Source organism: Orycteropus afer, unplaced genomic scaffold (assembly GCF_000298275.1).
Source record: "Orycteropus afer afer isolate SDZICR_OR568_19922 unplaced genomic scaffold, OryAfe1.0 scaffold00310, whole genome shotgun sequence".
Classification (NCBI taxonomy): Eukaryota; Metazoa; Chordata; class Mammalia; order Tubulidentata; family Orycteropodidae; genus Orycteropus; species Orycteropus afer.
In genome coordinates this window covers 672,639-683,548 of record NW_006921897.1, presented here as the reverse complement: position 1 = coordinate 683,548, position 10,910 = coordinate 672,639, and positions in this window count along the sequence as shown.

The following is a 10,910-nucleotide window of genomic DNA, read 5'->3' as shown; positions in this document are numbered from 1 at the left end:
AAAAATATGAGCAACAAGCAGATTAAATTGTGCCCAGTTCCTAACTTGAAACAGTTATTTCACTTCAAGCTAGAGTATTCCTCCCCTGTTGTTTGTTGTTGTTATGTGCCGTCGCGTTGACCGGACTCATAGTGACCCCTCCTTGGGTTTCCGAGGCAGTATCACTACGGAAGTAGATTGTCCCATCTTCCTTACGAGGAGTGGCTGGTGGGTGTGAACCACCAGCCTTCTTTCTGGTTAGCAGTCAAGTACCTTAGGCACTATGCTACCAGAGCACCTATTCCTCCCCTAGTATGCCATGATTTGTTAGGTTATTTGAATATCAGCTTTCAGAAAATATCACAAATCCATAACGTACACGAAGCACTTAAAGTAGCCAGGCAGGGAGTTTCCTGTACAAAAACAACACTCCCTAGACACACTAGCGAACACTAATAAAGGCTATAGTTGTATGTATGGATGGGTAGATGGAGGTGAGAGGAATAGTAACTTTATTCCCTGTCATTTCTACATACCAGGATGATTGAGAGTGGTATTATTTGGCAGGCATTTGGAAGCAGGTGTTGGACATGCAATTATAAAGACTCTATGAGGAGGATGACCACATGATACAAATTTATCGTTATTCTAATATAGTTTACAGAGGTTTTTTTCTGACAAATTACACTACACTTTATGGAAATGTAACATTTTGTATGAATGGGAAGGATGAGCCTGGTTGCATGCTAATGAGGGAGACAAAGTAGCCTCACTCTTATTTGCAACTGGCCCAGACCTTTCCATTAGCAAATTAAAATCTGTTCAAATTTATTTACTAATATATTAGGAGACGCTTCAGGCTAACCCCTTGACCTATATTATATAGCAAACAACTGTAGCAGTGAAAGTAATTAATAGCATGTAATGCACCTCCTGTTTATTTCTTCCTCATGCCCAGAGGTCAGTTGTATAGTGGGTTTGCCATCTGCATTCGGTTACAAGGGTATATTTACTTAAAAATTATCAATTATACTTTTAAATAGCTTTCCTTAATTGCAGCCTTCTTATTCAAGTGTGATATGTATCATATATATGCTTTGTGCTTATTTGTATGTTATATCACCTGCTCCTGCCCCATTCTGAGAGGAACCTATTCATTTGAAAATAATGTCTCCCGAAGCCTGTTATGTTGTTTGTGTTTACTGCGTAATCACGAGAGCCCTAGCTTTGTTGCTCCTCATTATACCAACACTGAAACGCTTAGTGTTCACTCTCCATCTAGGAGAAACCTCCTCTCAATTATCTTGTGCATCCTTAGAAGGGAAGTTTGATTGCTAATGGACTTGAAATTTGCAATGTGAAAGTCAGTCTGTGTGGCTTCCTGAGCATAGAAGAGTGGGCTGCGCTTTGCTGACCTCTGCTGTCCACTTCAAGAGGGAGTGGGGATTTTTCTTGCTGCACAAAATAGTGTTCTGAGGTACTGGTGAGTGTCTCATTTTGCTGACAAGCTGAGCAGAGTTTTGAGCGATGGAAATGATAATGCCTTGGGATAGCAAGTGCGTGCACGCAGTTCCAGAAGGGCATGCTGTCATCTGAGAGCAAGTCCATGCACCCTACCCAAAGAGAATTCCAAATTTGGGGCCAGGAATTTTCCCACATGCAATGCTTTTTTTTTTTTTTTTTTTTGAGTTTGTTGTTCTTCTTGAGAATATTCATAGCAGAACATATATCAATCCAACCATTTCTACGTGTAGAATTCTGTGACACTGCTTGCATTTTCTGAGTTGTGCAACCATTTTCACCCTCCTTTTCTGAGTTGTTCCTCCCCCTTAACGTAAACTCACTGCACTCTCAGCTCCCTATCTAATCTTTGGAGTTGCTGTTGTCTGTTTGATCCCATGGAGGTAGATGTGGAAAGAGCTCAATGCTCAAGGTAGACATTTTCCACTAACGTAACGCACTGCTGTCGAGTTGGCGACCCCTCCTTTGGTTTCCCAGGCGGTATCACTATGGAAGTAGATTGCCCAAACTTCCTTTCGAGGAGTGGCTGGTGGGCTTGAACCGCCAGCCTTCTGGTTAGCAGTCAAGTGCCTTAGCCACTATGCTACCAGAGCTCCTCATTCTTTAGTAGTGGAGCTAAACTAGTGTTTGGTTTTAACAATGCTATTTGTTGGAATTTTTTCAAGGTTTTTTAGAAAATTTCTCAATATGCTCTCGTCGTTCCTCTGATTTTAATGTGATTCAGGGATGGCTGTGCTGGGATGATCTTATGATGAGAGGGTCCTCCAAGTAAAAGCCAGACTTCAAGAGAAGGAGTGGAAATGGAATTGTAAGTCATGGGAGTGGTTCGGGGTACACAGGTGCACAGAAGCTGGATGAATGGGAGATTTCTGATTTCTGTTTGACAGATGTGAAGGATACATTATATATGCTATTGTTTGTTGCCATGGAGTCGGTTCTGACTCATAGCAACCCCGTGTGTGCAGAGTAGAACTGCTCCAAAGGATTCCCAAGTCTGTAACCTCCCAGAAGCAAACTGACTCTGGGTGGGTTAGAACTGCCACCTTCCGGTTAGCCCAGGACTTAACCATTTGTGCCACCCAGGGACTTTGTGTTTCTTTATAATTCCCGGGAGTTGCATCCTCCTTTATCTTAAGTCCCCCAGGTGACATTTTCCTGCTTGAGAACATCAGAAGCGATCATAAATTGGGTGATGAAAAGGGCAGGTTCTTGGGTGCACTCTCTGTAGCACCCATCCTTTTGGCACCCCCACATTTTTAGGCCAGAAAGGGTTGTTCTTCCCTTGGCTGCTCAGGCACAATTGTGGAGCGGGGTGAGCATAGGTGTGGCTCTCCTTCCTGTTTCTGCATAACCCAGGCTGGGCCACGGCCTTGAATCACAGCAGTCCCTTCTATTTGTGTAGCATTCCGGGTGAAACCCACCAGCTGCTCTGTGGGAGGAAGATGAGCTAATCTACTTCCATAAAGATTTACAGCCTTGGAAACCCAATGAGAGTTGCTAGAAGTCGAAATCAACTTGATGACAGCGGGGTTAGTGCTTGGTTTTCAGTTTTGGAAGTAGGTCACCAGGCCTGTCTTCCTAGTCCGTCTTGGTCTGGAAATGCTACTGAAACCGACCCATGAGTAACCCTCCTGGTATCTGAAAAGCTAGTGACATAGCTTTTAGCATCTCAGCAATGCACAAGGCAACACATGATGACAAACTGACAGGTGAGTGGTGAAAATATCATGTCATTTTGTTTACTTGACATAAATACTATCATGCTTAATACAAATTGATTTTAAAATGTTCTTGGATTTAGAGCAATAGTTTATCAGTAAAGTTTCCAAATGAACAGCTACTGCTCTCATGCAGCAAAAGGAACTGCTCTGGAACTCAAAGGACTCAGGTTCTAATTTGAGTGATTTGGGGCCAGTGAGTTATTCTCCAGTCCTGTATTTTTCAAAGTCTAATAGTACTAATAAAAACTGCTTTGTTACTAAATATTTATTGAAATTCTGCTATACTGCTAACATGTATTCAGTACTTATTGCTAGGCCATTCATCTGCCTTGTTAACATTCACAGTGGCCCTGGGAGGTAGGTATTATGACCTCTTCTTTACAGAAGAGGAAACTGAGGCACATGAAGGGAAGGTAACTGTTCTTTCCTGTTATTATAACAACTTTTTTCTTTTACATATTTATTTCATGTGGAATTCATTATGGCATCCAGTTAGAATTTCAGTTCGTTTTATTTTTTCCAAAAAATTTGCTTCTCCAATTATAATGCACTGAATCTTTGGATTACTTAATTAAAAATGGAACTATTATGTACTGAATTTCTGTATATACAGTATCTGCTTCTGAACCCTTTTCTGATCCATTGATCTGTATATACAGAAATTCAATACATGATAATAGTTCCATTTGGTTAATATCTTCTAGAGGCTTGGAAATCTAGACCATTCTTGCCCATTTTCTGTTCTAGATGAAGGATTAGACTGAGATTTTCAAGTTTTATGGAGACAATTGTATTGAATTAAAATTAATTGGTGAAGGACTGAATTCCCAGACTGTGGTATACATCTCTTCATTTATTCTCATCATCATTCATATCCTGTTGTAAAGTTTGATAGTTACACTCATGTAGGTCTTATGTATTTTGTGTTAGGTTTATTTCTAAATGATTATTATGGATATTATGAGTAGGTAGAACTAGGTTATAAATGATAGATAAAATTTGGACTTTATCAAAATAACACAAGCAAAGGCTTAGTGAAGGAAATGGGCATTTAGTGTGTAGAAGAAAGCGATGGGTGGTAGAAACCACATGTGTGCTTGTCCGTTACTTCCAGGATGAATTCCACTTCTATTGTGAAGTTCTTCAAAGTGGGTGAAATATATGAAAATTAGTCTTCTACTCTAATGCAAAATAAGCAGAATTGTTCATTGAGGCCTGTGTGAGTCTGGATCGCTTCAAGGCTAGGGATTGGGTATTTAGATGTTAGATGAACACATTCTGACACCTTGTGGTCATTTCAGGTGATGTGTGGTGTTGAACTGAGAGTCTGGATTGTCCACTGAATCCCATTTAGAGGAAAAAACAGTAGTTAAAACAACAACAACAACAAATAGTTGCCGAGGCATTGACTCTGATTCATGGCAATCCTGTGGGTTTCAGAAAGGAATCACACTGCTTAGGGTTTTTACTGGGGGTAACCTTTCTGAAGTAGATCTAATGCAAATTTCTTGTTTTACACATGAGAAAAGTGAAGCCCAGAGAGGAAATGGGCCCAAATGCATACAGCTTCTTAGGAACAGAGCTGGGATCAATTTTTCTGAGGACTCCATCATGAATCGGTTCCGATGTACGTTGAATACTTCATTCAGTTTCCAGTTTTCATTATTACTGCCTTTTATTCCCAGTATCTTTATAAATTGGGTCTTTATTTGTCTTTGGGGGTTGGAAACATTATATATAAACTTAGAGATATATTTTATTACATACATGCATACCAAAAGCCAAACCAAACCCACTGCCATCAAGTTGATTCTGACTCATAGCAACTCCATTGGGTTTCCAAGGCGGTAAATCTTTATGGAAGTAGATTGTTTTATCTTCCTCCCGCAGAGCAACTGGTGGGTTTGAACCACCGACCTTCTGGTTAGCAGCCAAATGTCTTACCCACTACACCACCAGAGCTCCTTACCTACATACATACATAAAAAAAATCATAAAAATTTACTTTGATGATGAAAAGAGTTGGATGATGTTGGCATTTTGTCAGTTGTGGTAATAATCATGCTTGTAGAAGGTTCTGGAGCATGTAGATTACTCCTGGGAATAAGGATGGCGTTTCTAGTCAGAAAATCAGTGAGTGTTATCTGTATGGTCCTTTTCTTTTTTCTTCATGTTTTTCACAGTAACATGTCACTACTTCCTGAATCTGCCTTTCAACATTAGCAAAACGATGAGTGTTTGGTCCATATTTTCAGGAAATGGAGCCCCTGATTTAATTTAGAAAAACTCTAGCTAATCCTTCACTGTAAATTTTTTTTAACAACTTCTCTCCTTCCTTTTCCATTTTGTCCAGCTCATCCTTGAATATTCTGGCAGTTTCAACACCAGCACTTCCCGGTTCTTCAGTTATACACATGTTACATGAGCCAAATCTCCGTTTGAAGCCATAAATCCAGCCACTGGTGGCATTAAAACCACTCATGGTAGTCTTTTCCTTGCTATTCCTTCAGATTTTCAAAACGATTGAGTGCTTTCATTTGAATCATCAGTAAACTCATAGAATCCTCTTCTGGGTTTGGTCGTCTATCCAAATCATCAACTTCTCCATGTTGTGAATTGGCCCTTGCCTTTTCTTTGTTAAAACTATTGATTATGCCAATTGCTTCTTGGCTCTAAAATCTGATTCTTATCCTTAATGACTGTCAAAATAGTTGAATGAGACAATCTTTCCTCACATGCTTTTTCGTTCACATTCTTTCCATTATGATAGGTATTAATGATCTTCATCATTATGTCCATGTGCAGAGCCTTCCTCACTTTCTTTTTTGCATTAGAACTTTCAGTGGTATGTCTTCTTTTGCTAGACATAATGTTGGAGGTATAAGAAATACAGGTGCTGGTTAGAGAAAGTCCAACAACTTGGCTTCACATTAACAACTGCTGCTTCTGATGGTGCAAAATGCTGAATAAGATCACTCTATAGACCTGGTCTGGGAGTTCTGGTAGCGTAGTGCCCAAGGCATTTGACTGCTAACCAGAAGGCTGGCGGTTCAAACCTATCAGCCACTCCTCGGAAGGAAGGTTAGGCAATCTACTTTCATAGAGATACCGCCTCGGAAACCCAAGGAGGGGTTGCTATGAGTTGGAATCGACTCAATGGCAGTGAGTTTGATTTTTTTGGTATAGACCTGGTCTACAATGAAGTCAGTGTATTAACAGTGAAGTCAGAGTTGTAATGGTTGTTGGGCACATGTGCAGTTTAACTGTCATATGTCATTAGAGTTGAACATTGCCCAGCTTTCCTTCCTTTATGACTCTTGACATTGACTTCATTGTAGACCAGGCTACAGCCTGCTATAGCCAGTGTTTAGAAAAGTCAATCATAAAATTGAACATCTGCGAGTGAACATCTGGGAATGATAACATCAGCAAATTATGTGCTGCAACATTTTATGCAGTACATATTACTAAGGATAAATTGTACAAAGAAAAACAAAAAACAAATGGTCGTAAGTGCAGTTTGTCATATCTCGAATATGTCGTAAGGTAGGGACTACCTGTATATCATGTGGCAGTTACTGATTTCCTACTATTATAGATAAAAAAAAAATCTAGAAGAAAATTAGTATAATTTTAGATGTCAGAGAGGCATCTCTATCTACATAATTTTGATGTCATTCTAAATCCTTTATGTGTGTATGTGTCACAGAGGAGGAGCATTTACTGACAGGGAGGAGTAGGGCTGGTTTCTGGGTGTTCCCGAACCTGGCCAAATCGTGGATTCTACAAACTTTGATCATTCTGATTTAGTATGGTGGATCTATACAACTCTTTGAGCATTACAGACCTAGATGTTTTCCAAGCCATTCACAGGTTTTCTGAACAGCTCAAAGCTGATTGGAGACACTTGTATAGCCATTCTCAGAGCAGTTTCCTATAATCATTTGATTTATCTGAGGGATGAATATGTTTATTTTTTATTTTTTGAATAATATTTTATTGTGCTTTTGATCAGAGATTACACAGCAAATTCAGTTCCCATTTAACAATCTCTACACAAATTGTTCAGTGACATTGGTCACATTTCACACACAGTGTGAACATTCTCTTTATATCCATCCTGGTTGTTCCATTTTCAGTCGTCTAATTCCCTGCCCCCTTGTCTTCTCATTTTTGCTTTATAGTAATTGTTAATTAACTGTTTAGTCTTATATGGATGAGTTTTCAAAAGAGTGCAGTACTCATGGGTGATATTCTTTATTTTATGAGCCAATCTATTATTTAGCTAAAAGGTAATGTCAAGAGAAAGCTTCAGACCAAGCTTTAAAGACTATCTCAAGGCAATAGTCTCTGGGAGTCCCCTAGTCTCATCTGGTCCAGTAAGTCTAGACTTTCAAGGATTTGAATTCTGTTCCACGTTTTTGTGGCCCTGATCAGAGTGGCTGTAATGTCTGTTTATTTTTATCCTTAATTTTCATAAGAAACTGCATAAGAAGTTCTAGAAATATTGAAGCTTGTGCAGGGACACATAATTAATGATAGAGTCAGGATTAGGATTCACGTCTCCTGACTTTCTGTCTAGTATGCTTCTGATATAGTATGCTGTGATTCAGCTGGATATAATCTTGTTACATAAAACTGACTTAGAAACTACTGCTATAATTCTTATCATCTAGGCTGAACTCTCCCACAAAGTCCTTTTACCCCAGGCCACACTATCATTTGGAACAATACTGGATATTACAGCTAGAATGCTCCTTAGAAGAAAGACTTCATCTTGTGTTTTGGACATGTCATCAGGAGGGACCAGTTCCTGGAGAAGGACATCATGCTTGGTAAAGTAGAGGGTCAGTGAAAAAGGGAAAGACCCTCAATAAGATGGACTGAAACAGTGACTGCAGTGATGGGCTCAAGATAGCAGGGATTATGAGGTGAGTGCAGGACCGGGCAGTGTTTCTTTCTGTTGCACATGGGGTAACTGAGTCAGAGCCGACTTGATGGCCTCTAACAACAACAGCAACAAGGGTGTTAGAATTATTTGGCACCCAGACTCCCCTAGCCTTGTTACCCACCCATTGCCATTGAGTTGATTTCGATTCATAGCGACCCTGTAGGACAGAGTAGAACTGCCCCACAGGGTTTCCAAGGCTGTCAGTTGTTACAGAAACTAACTGCCTCATGGTTCTTCCAGAGTAGATTGTGGGTTCAAACTGCTGAGCTTGTTCTAGCCTGGTTAATATGGTTGTAACTCCAACAACACTGTCTTCTTTGAGGCTAGTCTTTACTTTCACACTTTTTTGCAGATTAATATCATCAGAAGGAGAAAAATGGGGGGGAAAACCCCACACATCTCAGCTTCTTTTCTCCATGATTGTTGGAACTGCCGTTTCTCCCTGAGAAATTTGCTGGAAGTGAAAAGACCTTACTTTTTCCTCCCTTCAATGTGCCATTTCTTTTAGCTAACCTCAGATGATCTCACCCCAAAGTGTGTGTGACACTTCAGGGCCTCAAATTATTTCGTTTTAAGGAACATGTTAATCTATACCTCTATATCGCTAACCATCGATCTAGCAAGAACAGATTCCATCTTTCTGCCACCATGAGGTCAAATGTTCTTTCAGTCTTACACACCTCATAGTATCTTTCCTGCCTGTCTGGTTAATGTATGTATCATAGGGCCATTAGGCAGACACACCCTGAACACAGAGATGTCTGAATCATGTGATAGAAGCCCACTGTTACAGATTGAATTGTCTCCTCCAAAGTCCTAACCTCTGTACCTATGAGTATGACTATTTGGAAATAGGATTTTTCTTTTGTTATGTTAATGAGATCATACTAGAGCGGTGTGGGTTCTAAACCTAATCACTTTTGAATGGTCTTCTAAAAAAAGAATGGAATAAATCCAGAGACACACATACACAGATGCCATATGAGGACCCATCTACAAGCCAAGGAATGCCAAGTGATGCCTGGGCTACCTTTAAGGAAGACTCTCCTCTGGAACTGATGTCCTGATTTGGACTTCTAGCCTCCAAACATGTGAGACAATAAATGTCTGTGCTTTAAAGCCATCCACTTTGCAGTGTTTGTCATGGCACCACTAGGAAACTAGGACACCCACCTATCTCAAAGCTAGGAATTTCAGGGTTTTTCCTTACATATATTGGACTTGAGGCTGTTCAGCTTTGTACTTTATTGAATGACAGAGGTTTTGCTGTCAAAGAGTGTTCTGGTTCCCTAGTGTCGCTCTGACAAGAATATAGCACAAATGGGATGGCTTGAACAAACAGGAGTTTATTCTCTTACAGTTTGGAGGGTTTAAGTCCGAGTTCAAAGTGCCAGGCTCTAGGGGCTGAGTAAAAGCACCTCAACCTTGGGCTTCAGCTCTGCCTCCTACTCCCGGCCCACTGAAGCTGGAGGCTTTTCTTCACTCAGACAGCTGCTGGCTGCTGAGACTGCCAAACCCAAGGTTGGCAAGTAAAAAGGCACAATCCTGATGTTACCAAACCACATGGCAGGCCGTTAATTCAAGTCCATTAAAAGTCCCAAAGTCGGCAGAGCATGGCAGGCTGCTGAACAATGACATGCCTACATGCAGGGTTCAAGAATGCCATAAACTAGAGACCATTCCCCAAGGCTTCTCCTTACATACAGGAAGCAGACCACATCCCTAAAGCAGCTACTCAGCTGCTCACAGTAGATTCCACCATGGAGTTAATTACCAGTCTCATCATGGGGAACACTACATCCAGCTGCCCAGCCACTCAACCAGGCCCAGCCAAGTTGACACACAAACTGAACTACTACAAAGAGTCATCAATTTCTGAAGATCCATCCCCTTCCCTCTCTTGTTTCCTTGATACTTGATACAAAGCACCCCAGGTTCTCTGTGCTGATATCTATGCACAGTATGAAGTAGGCAGAAAACCTAATCCTGCCAATATCTGGAGGGCCTAGCCCTAGTCCTGAATGGGTTCTTGGGATGTGGAGGTCTGATGGAACGTGGATTCTCCATTTTATGACCCCTTCCCTGATTTGGAAGCTTGGAATATAGCCATTGTAAAGTTGAACAATGGTGGAATCACTGTTGTCTCTTATTTCCTGTAGAACTCACCAACCGCTAGGAAAGTTTCAATTTTATGGACATAACCAAAAGTAACTTTTACAGCTGGGGCCTACTCAGTGCAACCACTTCATGTTCAGTAGAGTTAATGGAAAAGACTTGATGTTTTTAAAGAAATGTTCAAAAATGGTCTGGCATGTGGTCTATGAGATGAAAGCACTGTATGCAGATAATTGGTGTTCAACAAGTACTTGGTGAACAGCAAAAAAATGAGAAAACTATGATGCAGTCTTCCATGTTTGGGGTGGTGCAAATGGTTAAGGTGCTCAGTTGCTAACCAAAAAGTTGAAACTTTTTGAGTTCACCCAGAGATGCCTCAGGAGAAAGGCCTGGTAACATACTTCCAAAAAGTCAGCCTCAGAAAACCCTATGGATCACAGTTCTACCCTGACACACATAAGATCACCATGAGTCAGAGACGGCTTGATGGCAGCTGACTTTTTTACTGGCCCATATGGTTAGAATTAGGTTAGGGTTAGGGATTAGGTGAGGAGAGGAAACTCAGGCCCGCCCGGAGTAGCAGGCCGGAAAAGCAGGAGAAAGGGGATAAAAGCCAGGAACCC